Source organism: Durio zibethinus, chromosome 13 (genome assembly GCF_047325235.1).
Source record: "Durio zibethinus cultivar Kanyao isolate XHJ-2024 chromosome 13, ASM4732523v1, whole genome shotgun sequence".
NCBI classification, from domain to species: Eukaryota; Viridiplantae; Streptophyta; class Magnoliopsida; order Malvales; family Malvaceae; genus Durio; species Durio zibethinus.
This window is the reverse complement of record NC_143174.1, coordinates 22,001,118-22,014,010: the sequence shown is the minus strand read 5'-3', so window position 1 is coordinate 22,014,010 and position 12,893 is coordinate 22,001,118. Positions and strand designations below refer to the sequence as shown.

General features: G+C 27.8%; 1 pseudogene across 1 annotated transcript; it reads right to left on the bottom strand.

Moving 5' to 3' along the window:
- Positions 1-11,250: 11,250 nt before the first annotated feature.
- On the bottom strand, positions 11,251-12,304 carry LOC111304158 (ethylene-responsive transcription factor ERF018 pseudogene; annotated as a pseudogene). The gene has a single exon (XR_016326888.1). The product of XR_016326888.1 is annotated as an ethylene-responsive transcription factor ERF018 pseudogene (transcript).
- Positions 12,305-12,893: the final 589 nt, after the last annotated feature.

Sequence of the window (12,893 nt, the reverse complement as noted above, 5' to 3'; positions counted from 1 at the left end):
TTGTATAAGTAAAATAGATTTTTGCTAATGATTTTTTAATACTGTCAAAATATATCATACTTTTCCTAACACTTTATACAACCGTCGGTATAGATAAACTTTTTCTGCCGTTATATAACTATCCGTTAGTATAAGTATGCTATATATTGACACTTATCTATACTAATGATTAAACTATGTAAGTAAAAAGTATTTATATTGACGGATTTTTGTTATTGTCAGTATAGACAGTGCCTATACCAACATTTTATAAATCCATCGATATAGATAAACTTTTTCTGACGGTATATAAATATTTGTCACTATAACTATGTTATATACTGACGATTATAATAACCTTCAATATAAGCTCCAAAAAATATTTATTCCTAATTTTTTTAAAAAAATATTAATTCATAATATTTCCCTCTAATAAAAATTTTTAAAAACTATAATTATTAATAAATAAAATTTGTAATTTAATTAATTTTAAATGATTATAAGTTTTAAATAAAATTTGTAAGTATTATATTAATTAATAAATTAATAATTAAATATTAGACTAAAATTTTTTTAAATTTAAATATTATAGTAATTTGGTTTCAATTAATATTTCAATTTTATTATGGTTTCATAAAATTTTAAAATTACTTTAGATCGAAAGTCTACTTATAAATATAGCAGTATTTATATTCATATAAATATTTTTCTATATTATTAGTAAAATTTTTTTTATAAAATAATATTTATCATTCACTGTATTAGCAGTTTGGAATTCTAAAGTTCAGAAAAAGGAAATAAATTTAAAAATGATCACAAGGCATTTTACCAAAAAAATTGCCTTTAATTTTTTGTAAAAAAATATTCAAGGTGTTTTTTGGACAAAAATGCCTTGAATATTCCAAAAAAAAAGTTTGGATTATTAAAAACGCCTTTTAAATGAATAATTATGGATTATTTAAGGCGTTTTTAGCTAAATACGCCTTGAATAATTAATGAATTATTTAAGGCATTTTTAGCCATAAACACATTGACTAATCCCATTCAATTTTTTTTAAGGGATTATTCAAGGTATTTTGGCAAAAAAAAAGCCTTCAATAATCCACTTATAAAAATTAAATGAGTTTTTTACTAGAAACTCCTTCAATAACTTTTAATAACCCTATTCAATTTTCTGTAAATGATTATTCAAAGCATTTTTAGGGTAAAAACTCATTGAATAATTATCTTATAAAAATTGAAGGGGATTATTCAAAGCGTTTTTGGCAAAAAAAGCCTTGAATAAATCCCAAAATATTTTTATAGGGAATTATTTAAGGCATTTTTGGCTTAAAATGCATTCAATAACCTCATTCAATTTTTTGTAAAAGATTGTTAAAGGTGTTTTAATGCCTTCAATAATTTTCTTATAAAAATTAAAGGGAATTATTTAATGTATTTTTTTTATCACAAATGCCTTGAACAACCAGAAGCTAAGATTTTCTAAGATTATTCAAGGTATTTTCTAGCCAAAAATGCATTCAATAATCCACTGTCCTTACCTTATGGTCCCACGGCTTGAGAAAGAAAACCTTTTAAAAAAATATAAACTTATTAAAACAAAAGCAATGAAAATTTTGTTCCTATCGTCCTTACCTTACCTTTCAATCCTTACCTCGCCTGAAGCTTATCTTATCTCACTCTCCCTTGCTTTTGATCTTTTTAACTTTGTAGCTAAAATCATTTTTAAAATTTTCAAGCTTTAAAACTTTGTTTTCCTTACAAAAATCTCTAATTTCTACACAGTTTTTACAAGTTACCCAGATTTTGTCCTTTTGCAATTATGAGTTATTTCAAATATTTCTTATTTCCCTAAAACCCAAACCCAAATAACCCTACATTGGTAACCCTATTTCACATCTATAGCTTTTTTGTTTTTGTTTTGAGCTACTTTCATTTTATCTTTTACTTCTCTCTTGCTTATTCAACTAAAATTGATCTTAGTTGTGCTTTTCCTGAAAATATATAAGTTTAATTATAAAAGTATGTCTGAAATATTATTCTTAATAAAAATGTGACATTATGTTTACATAGTCAAATTTTATTTAGTGTTTAAATTAAATGCTATTGTTTCAATTTAAGTTTTTAAATTAAATATAATTTTATTACCGAGGGTAAATCATCTTACATTTTATAGATAAGGCATGGATAAATCTCACATCAAGTACTAGTGGAGAATACATAAAATAAGTCACTAGTTTTTTAGACTTTGCCTTTACAATATCATTTAAAGATGGAAAATTTTGGTATCCTTATGTTAAATGTGTCAACGCATTGAGAGTTTGTAGGGGAGATGCATTTGATCATATAATGTGTGATGGTTTTCTTAAAAGATATATTTGATGGGTATTTCATGAAGAGGTCTTAGATGCATGTTTACTTACAGGAACAAATAATGACAAATAAGGAGGGCTAGGTCATGATATTAATGATTTATTACATGATATGATGGCTAAAAGAACTATGAATGTTGATGTGGGTAACATACAAGTTGGAGATACTAGTGGAGAGCAACACCATGGTCAAAAAATTGATAGTGACAATTTTTATGATTTACTTAAAGATGTAAAAGAGAAACTATATCCAAATTGTAAATACTATTAGTTTCACATTAACAGTATGTTTAGATTGAGAAGAAAGGAAGGAAAGAAAAGTAAAGTAAAGGAAACAAAACTCTCATTCCCTTGTTTGGATAAATATTTAATTTAAAGAAAGAGAAAGAGGTAAAAACCAAATAACCTTTGGTTTCCCTTATAAACTCAATTTTTTTAATACCCCAATTTAGAGGAAAAGCTAGGGAAAAGAAAGTTGAAAATTTTTTTTTTATAAAGAGACTATTATGTCCATCTTTTTATTAATACTAAAAACCTAATTAAAAAAATCTAAATAGATCACAATCATCCTATAATTTTTTCAAAACCATTTCTTTTTTCAAGTAAGTTTCATATATATCTTTTAATATAAAAATTTTTTATAATTTTTTGGTGATTTGATTTTGATGAATGGTTGAATATAAATAGATATGTTTTTGAGTTTATAAGATGTCAGACTAGCTTAAAATTTATCAATGTATATTTGTAAAACATCTTCCTATTTCACTTGATTAAAAACCATTGATATAGCAGTAATTGTGAGGCTAGACAAGATAGCAAAAATATCATAGTTCAGGAATGTTCTAAAATAATAGGCAATGAAAGGTTATAATTGAAAAAAATTATTATAATAAATCATTTTCTTTCTTTTTCACTCTATATCCAAACAATGATTATTAGAATTTCTTTCCTTTCCTTTCCTTTCCTTTCCTTTCTTTTCCTTTATTAATTTTAATTATCCAAATAAATGTTACATATATCATTTCCTTTCCTTTAAAAAACTTTCTTTTCTTTTCTTTTCCTTTCTTTTATTAATATTTATCCAAATATAGCATAAGTGTTTTAATGGTTGGACAAATATATCTTTCAATACATTGTTAGAGGTTTTAAAACTTGCTCTATTAGAGGGTAATACATTGCCAGGGTTTTATCAAGAATTGAAAAAGATGATTTCTGCCTTAAGTTTGGGATATGAAAAAATTCATGCTTGTTTCAATGATTACATGTTGTTTTGAAAAGATAAGACAAATGAAGAAATATGTTCAAAATGTTATGCTCCTAGGTGAAAAAAGAGCTTGAATGATGCATAAAGTGATCTCCAAGATATAGTGTTAGAAAAAAAAGTTGCTAAGATTTACATTGATTTCTTTTAATTACAAGACTACAAAGGTTATTTATGTCTTAAAAAATTGCTCCCTTGATGACTTGGCATGAATTTAAACGTACTAAAGATGGACGTGTAAGACATCTTGTAGATTCTCTTGCTTGAAAAGAATTAGATTCTCAATATCTTGAGTTTTTCTTTGACCCTCGTAATATTCGCTTGGGATTGACTTCTAATGTCTTTAACCCTTTTTAAAATTATGAGTGTGACACATCATACTTGGTCTATTATATTAATACTTTATAACTTGCCTTTATGGATTTGCATGAAACAACCAAACTTTATTCCCTACTTATTCCTAGTCTAAAAGGTCCTAAAAATAATATAGATATATAACAGCAACCTTTGCTAGAGAGTTGCAGAAACTTTGGGAAGTTGGTGTTCCGACTTGCCTCAAAAAATTAAAACTTTCAACTACATTTAGCATTAATTTAGACCATTAATGACTTCCCTGCATATGTCAATTTATCTAGATGGAGTACTAGAGAAGAGTACGCATGTCCTTGCTATGGATTTGATACTGCATATAAGTGATTAAAACATTATAAAAAGTATTGTTACATATGCCCTTAAACGTTATTGATTTTGAAATGATAAAAACTCATTTGATAGGACTAAAAAATTTAGAAGTACTCATTCACCACCATTCAGGAGTGAAGTATTAAGATAGTTGAAACAATGAAATGGTAATGAAGATAGGCCATGAAAGAAAAAGATCATTTTGTTCACATTACCTTATTGAAAACATTTTTTATTGTGTCAAAATCTTGATGTGATGCATTTAGAAAATAATGTTTATGATAACATTCTTGGTACATTGATTGGGCAAGAAGGGAAGTAAAAGGATAACTATAAAAAATGACTTGACCCTATAGAAATGGGTATAAAAAGTGTTCTTCATCCAAAGACTCATCTTGGCACTAACACCCAATACTTGTCTCAAGCTTTATATCAAATGAGCTTAATTGAAAATTTTTTTTTTTAAGATTCTTAAGGAAATGAAAACTCTAGATGAATATTCTTCAAATATCTTATGTTGTGTGTAACTTAAATAACGAAAGCTAATATGAGTCAAAAGTTATGATTGTCATCTCTTAATGCAAGAGTTTCTTCTTATAGTAATACGATGGTCTTTATTTGATAATGTGTGCTTGGTTCTTATTGATTTGTGCATATTTTTTTAAAAAACTTTGTTTTAAAGTTCTCGAAGAACATAAGCTTGAATTACTTGAGTCTTGAGCTGCATCAATTTTATGTGAAATAAAAAAGATTTTTTCTCTATCTTATTTCATAATAATGGTACATTTAATTATCCATTTGACAAATGAAACAAAAATTACTGGTACAGTCATTTATCAGTGGATGTATCCTATTAAAAGGTACATCTTAAAGTGTTATAGATTTTTTTACTTAAATTTTAACTAGGATGTTTGGTAATGATATTTTCTATTGAACTTCTATTTATATATATTTCTTTTTACTCTTAAATCATATGTGCACAATAGAACTTGTCCTGAAGGTTTAATTGCATAAGGGTACTTAGCAAATGAATGCATAATTTTTTGTTCAAGATACTCTAATAGGATAAAAACTATTTTTAATCGACACATCTGAAATGAGGATAAGAATCCCTTTGTAGAGGAAAAAATATCCATTTTTTCTACTATAAGAAGATCATTAGGTACATTAAAATATAAAGATTTTAATGTTAACAAGTGTAAAATGGTCTCATGAATTGTACTTACAGCTATAACTTTTGTTCAAGCACATCGATATGTGCTATTTAATTCTAATAAGGTTGCTCATTTTATAAAGTAAGAACACTTATCTACATGTATATTATACTTGATAATTTTTTTGTAGTATATTATATAGTCTTATAAGAATTTTTTTTCATGTAAAAAATATAAGTAATTTATTAAAAGGCGTAATCGATCTCCTCGGCTTACGCTATATGAGATAAAAAAGTTGTAAAGTGAAATTTTTTATGATTATTTTCGTGATCATGTAAGTCAACATCATGGTTTGAAATATGTAATTAAAGTTTTTATAGTTAGATTATTATTTTAACCAAATATGAAATTGGATAGGTTACCAATTTGGATGAACAAAGAGATACAAATGCTACAGATCAACTTAGATGGCTTGCTCATGGTCTAATTGATACTGTTAAAAAATATACTGGTTATATCGTTAATGGTTTTATATTTCATACCAAGGCACGTGAGAGATACTTGAAAACTCAAAACAGTGGTGTTGTTGTAACAACCAAAATGATAAGTTATGCAAGTACAAGAGATGCACAACCTATTGAGAGGGAAGCTAACTATTATGGAGTTTTAAAAAATATCATTTAGTTGAATTATATTGGTAGATTAAAAGTTATGTTATTTAAATGTGATTAGATTGATATAAATAGAGGTTGCAAGAAGGTTAAATTTGGTTTCACTCTTATAAATTTTTCACATCTAGCTCATAGTGAAACTAATTTGGTTCATGATCTTTTTATCTTGGCATCACAAGTTAAGAAAGTTTTTATGTTAAGGATGAAAAACATAATGGTTGGGTTCTTGTCAAGCATACAAAACTTGTAAATGTATTTGATATGAGTGATGAATCATCCTTATATAAAGAACAAGAGAATGAAGAAATCTATGTTGAATTTGATGACACATATAAGACTTCAAATTGGGTTAGAAGTGAAGTTGATAATGAAGAAATATAGGTCACATTAGAGATAAAAAATGAGCATGTAGAAGAAGGTCCCATAGATGAATATAATGATGAGGACATTTTTTAATTTTATGTAATAGTTTAAATTATTGTTAAGGTTTTGCAATATATGATATAGTTCACTATTATTTTGTTTTTGTGTTGCTCGCTTGAATTACTTAATTTTGTGTGATTATGTAATATATTAAATTGTACTTAGTACTTTATATGGTTTGCCACTATTAAGTTCTCTTTTATATTGTCTTAGTATATATTGTGTATTATTGGACTTAAGATGACAAAGCGTAGACGATTGAATATCACTAAGATAAATCGTGCCTGTAGTTCTCAATTACAAGCACAATCTGAAGAACAACATGTGCCTGTAGATCTAGAAGCTTCACAACATGAGCTTCCATAAGAATCTCAAGAACCAATTTTTTAATCTACAATAATGAAGATCAAGATGAACAAGTTGAACATAATTCAGGTATAGAAGTACTATATTCTTTAGTACAATTCTTTATGTATTATAATGTTATACAATTACTTTTTTTAATGAATTTAATTACTTTCTTTACATGCAATTTTTCTACGTAAAAAATGTTCGACATAAAAAATCTCGAGGTCCTACACGTATGGCTGATATTTGGAATTTGGAAGAAGAGAAGCATGTTGTTGTTAAGGTTAATGATGATACTATACTTATCAGTGATGAATCTTGCTCTTTAACTCGATTCATTGGCAGCATAGTGAGAATGCCTAGCTTTGTGCCAATTAATTATACAAATTGGCATAAAATGTCAGATGATAAAAAAGAAGAAATATGAAAAACATTAGAGGTATCAATACGATAATATTTTAGTTGCTAGCTAATGCCATGACAATAATCTTTTAGTTTCTAGTTAATAGTAGCAATTCTTATAATATATATTGACATTTTCTTTCCAATTACCTCTTTCAAATTGTAGTTGAAGTTTGAATTTCACAAATATGATTCTAATGAGCTCGTTGATGAAGAAATATTTCAAAAAATAAATCTTGGGCAGTAAAAAACATGGGTGCTAAGTAGAGGCAATGGAAAAGCAAATTGAAATCTAAATTTTATAATAAACAAAGATATAAGAGAAAATGGCTACAAAGATTGATGATTCTCCGGTAGACAAAAGTCAATTCCTATTTCTTGCTGTAGATTGGTTGACTAATAAAGCAAAGGTAAATGTTTACAATATATATGATTCACTTTATTTTAATACTATGATAATAATTATAAAGTTATTATAATATATCTTTTCTTATTCATTTATTTAAAAAAACAAAGTGAGATAAACAAAACAAATCGCTCAAAATTAGATAAGCCGTATTGCACAAGAATAAAATCATTCTCGAAGATCATTCAAACTTTGGTACATATATTAATTTTTCTTGTTGTACTCAGTTAAATAAATATGAAGTTTACTTTTTATATATGTGATTTTCTCATTACAATAATTAATGTGATACCTTTGTAGAAACAAGAAACTAATGAAATTCCACTATCACATGCTGATGTGTGTATTCTTTCTCATACACGTAAAGAAGAAGTGTTATAAATGACAAGACAACAGAAATTGTGGTATTTAATTTAGTTATTACTTGTTTTTACTTATGTTTAGTTTCTTTATACTAAAATATTTGTTTACAAATTTAGAAACTCATGAAACAAGGTTTGAGCGAAAATAGTGCTCAAAATTCTGAAGGGAGTTCATAGAAAGATGATGTTTATTCAAAAGTTAAAGGACCAAAGAGAAAATGGCATGTTCATTGCATGGGTATAATATCTACGTCATCTAAAAATATGGTCTTTCATCTTTTAAATTAGTTCAGCGTAAAAAAGAGGTATAAGAGTTGAAGGTTAAAATTAAAAACTTAAAAGAAACTTTAATTATTGTCTTATCGATACTTAAAAAATAATTTTTCAATAAAAATATAGATATCTTGAATACTGTTACTCACATGATGAATAGAGAGATATATATAACATCTATTTTAATTTATATATATGTAAATTGTCATTTTACTCATGAATCTTAAACTTCATTGAAAATTTTTTGAATTATTTTTAGGTTTCTGATGCTAATAGTGCTCCAAAAATCACACATGAAAACAATCATTCTTCAAATTCAAGTTATCAACCTAATCAAAATAAAAATGGTAAACTAGTCATCACATGATAAATATGTGCAAATGTTTTGCTTGATACTTTTTTCTTAGATAGAATGCCAAAATTAATTTTGAATCTAAGTTTTGAATCATGTAATTGTGTTCTTGAAACATTACCTATTGTCTTTGCCATAACCATTGAATTACACTATGATTTAAAACCCGTTCTTTTTCCTTTGAGAAAGCTTTTTTACCTTTTTTTTTTCTTTTAAAAAGGCTTCCTTATGATGTAAGCATGCTTTGTAGTTGTAAACTTGAATATTATAGTGAAAATATTTATTTAATGATAGTTCTGTTAACTGAAATAATTTTAGGTTGGTTTCATTAAGTTATTATTTAAAATTAAACTAAAAGAATGAGGAGATTATATATGCAAATTAGGTTATTTCTTGTTCATTCATGCATTACATTAATGAATATGATGTTTATAAAATTATTTTTGCTGGTACATAAATGGATGATTACCTTTTGTATATATGAATGAATAAGATGTTTATAAAATTATTTCTACTGATATATGAATGGATGATTATCTTGTTACTTTTATATAAATAAGATAATTTACAAGAATTCTAATTGGATTTCTTTATGCTATACAGATGCTTGTTTGTAGATATCTATGATAGGATCATTTATTTTAGGAAGTTATTTATTTACTCTGAGCATTATGTTTGTAGGGGGATTTGGTTTTGTTTTGGATATTATACACTTTGTTGAAATAAGGTTGTTGTGTTTTGTGATATTTGATTGGTATATTAACTACTGTTAGTAAGTTGGGTTTATTGAGCTTGTTAGTTATATTATGTAGCTACACTTGTTAACTTTTTTAAGACTTGTGATATTTTGAATGAATTAAAATATTTTGATTTTGAAAAGGGCTTGTAATAGGTGCATGTATGTTTTTTCTTATTGAGGTGGTTTTACAATTGTTTGTTTATATACAAATTTTTTAAGATTATCTTGTTTAGAGTTCTATTGAAGTTCTAAGGTAATCAAAAGGCCTTTAGGTATCTGGTGATGCAAACTTATGATTGTATTTTTAAGGGTGAGGTGGTGTAACTCTTTATCTATATTTGTTTTATCGATGTTTGTTTTATTAGACTTGGTACAATGATTTTAGTTTTTTGTTTATACTAAGTTTGTGGATTATAAGTAATTTACTTGTAGTTTTAATGTTATTAAATATCTTTTACTTTATTGCATTTTTTTTTTGTTTATATGAAAACAAATCATATTATGATTATAAATATATTAATATTAATAATTAAAAATATAATTTTTTTAAAAATTTATCAACGTCTTAACATTTATACTGATGCACTTAATCATTGAAATATTTCAAGCGATACTAATAGTCACCAATTGTCAATAAAATATGATAAAAAATTAAAATATATAAGTCTATCTGACAATCTCTAACCGTCAATATAAGTAAGAAAATTAAAGCATATAATTCTATACTAACAGTCTTTAACCATTGGTATAAGTAAGAAAATTAAAAAAATACAAGTCCATACTGACGGATGCTGAGCATCAGTATAGGTAAGAAAAATTATAAATCTATACTAACAAGCATTAACTGTCGGTATAGGTAAGAAAAATTAAAATATATAAGTCTATACTGACGGGCGCTAGTCGTTGGTATAGGTGAGAAAATTAAAACATACAAATCTATACTGACGGGCTTTAAGTGTCAGTATAGGTAAAAAAATTATAAGTTTATACTGACGAGGATTAACCATTGGTATAAGCAAGAAAAATTAAAACATACGAGTCTATACTGACAGGTGTTAATCATCGATAAAAGGTATAATAGTGAAAAATATAACATATGTTATACCAATAAATATACATTTACTAACAGTCTTGGACCGTAGGTATATTTTTGTGAACTATTTCAACATCTTAAAAACTCTCGGTATAGGTTTATACCAACAAAAGATATACTGATGGTTAAAAATTCATTGAAATATATATTTTAATCATCGGTGTATAGTTTATGATACTATATTGATGAATTTTGAGGTTTTACCAATTTTTTTTAAGGGTCACTATACGTAAGATTTATTGTACTGCACGTTGATTTTGCTTGAAGAAGTGGTTGGAGATATGGATCATTTCCAGGTTTCAATCCAGACAATCAGGGTTGGAACTGTACGTGGGAAAACAAACCGAGAATTTTCATTGAAATTGGCATGCCAAGGTGGGAATAGTATCTCAATAATCCAATTTGCAAGCTTTGGCAATCCCAATAGATCTTGCGGTTACCTCAAGATGGGGACTGTCCAAGCTACTCAAAGTCAAGCCGCAATGAAAAAGGTCGTTTAACATTCACAATCAAATATTCTTCTTACTTTCTAACTCAAAAACAGGAAACTTGTTCGGCAGTTCAACAAATCTTGGTTCTGATTGCTTTGAATCCCATTGTCTTGTATTGGAAGTCACCATGTCACAAGTTACAAATGGACTAACGGACAACAGCAATTTCGCCAAGTGGCTAATGGTTCAAGCTTATTGATAACAAAGAAATATCTATCGATGATAATGTGTAGAAGAAAAAAGGAAAACAAAGAATGATTATGCATTTCATATGGCAATTTCAATAAAACACAGCTTCATGATAGAACTTTCTCAGATACAATTTTTTTTTTCTTTCTTCTAGCAAATCTTCACCAATCAAAATTTGCTTATAACACTAACAGGGGACCTTGGAATAACCAGTTTCAACTAATGTTTCTAAAAGAGGAGAAAAGAAAGGAAACTTGAAGAACTAGAAATTCCAAGCACCAGTCGAAGGATAATAAGCTCCACCTGACCGGTCTCCAACACTCTCACCGCCAAAACAACACTCTGGGTAAGAATTCCTAGCCGCAGCCGTCACTTCCGCTTCTTCAGTAACTCTACGCGCGTGCCTGAAAGCCACTTCCTGGATTTGGGCAGGCGTCATCTCACTGGCGTCCGCTATATCCGGAGGATTGTCCGGAAAATTAAGCTTTCCCGAAGCCCCGCGCAGACAAAAAACTGCAGCGTCGTAAGCTCTGGCAGCTTCTTCTGCTGTCTTGTAAGAACCCAACCATATTCTGCCCCTGCTGTTCGGTTGACGTACTTCCGCTACCCATTTTCCCCACTTCCTCATCCGTACACCTTTGTAACGACCGTTACTGTTATTATTAAGGGCGTCATCCCTCTCCCTTCTCGGCTTCACCATTTTTCTCTTTAATTTTGTTTTCTATGTTGCAAGTGTTATTCCGAACTCTAAAGAAAAAGCAAAGGGCAGATTTGCAAAAGAGGGAAAATGGGAGACGTAAGAAGGGAAGGAGCGCGTGGACATTTGGCGAACTGTAACTTAATAATTAAGGAGGAAATGCCGGTGATGGGAAATGGGGACGCGACGTGGGAGTTTAACGACCTTTGGATTGGATGGGATCAGCACGTGGGAGGGATTCTATTACATGTGTGCGTGATGAATTGACAACGTGGATGATGTAGGGAATTTAGGCAAACGTTCTTTACGTCCATTTCTTCTTTCTTCTTTCTTCTTTTTGTCTTTTTTCTCAGACTCTTAGTCTCTTATCCCCTTACGTTATTCTAGACGGTCAAATTTGTTAGGTCCAATTTCCAAAGTAAAGAGGATGAAAATAAACTAGAGCCCCCGCAAACTCATACAGGAAGAATAATCCATACAAGCTTTTAAAGAAAAACATTGTACGAACTGTATGCCACATCAATTTATATTTTATTTTATTAATCTAATGCTACTTCATATTTTTTTTCAACTCTATTTGAGATTTTGATCCGTCGGTTTTGAATATATTTGCTAACCCTAATTGAAGGCATGACTTTTAATGAATAGGATGAGATATACTGACGCGGCATAATAATTTTATACAATTCTTTCTCGGCTTTTAGAACATCGTCACTTGTACATTATTTGTTGTAGTCAAATAAATTTGTGTTACGTTTGGTTTTATTATGCACAAATAGTACAAGTTGAAAGATCGAATTGATAAAATAAAATAATTTCAAATAATATTAAAAATATTACATAGTAAAAAAATTAAATTATTTATTTTTTGTGTAAATCTAACAAAAATCAAATAAATAGAACTAATTAATAAATCATCAAATTACAAGCACAAGGATATAAGTAATTTATATGAAAAACTTTCCTAAAATGAAAAGTAAAAATTACGAGTAGCAACAAA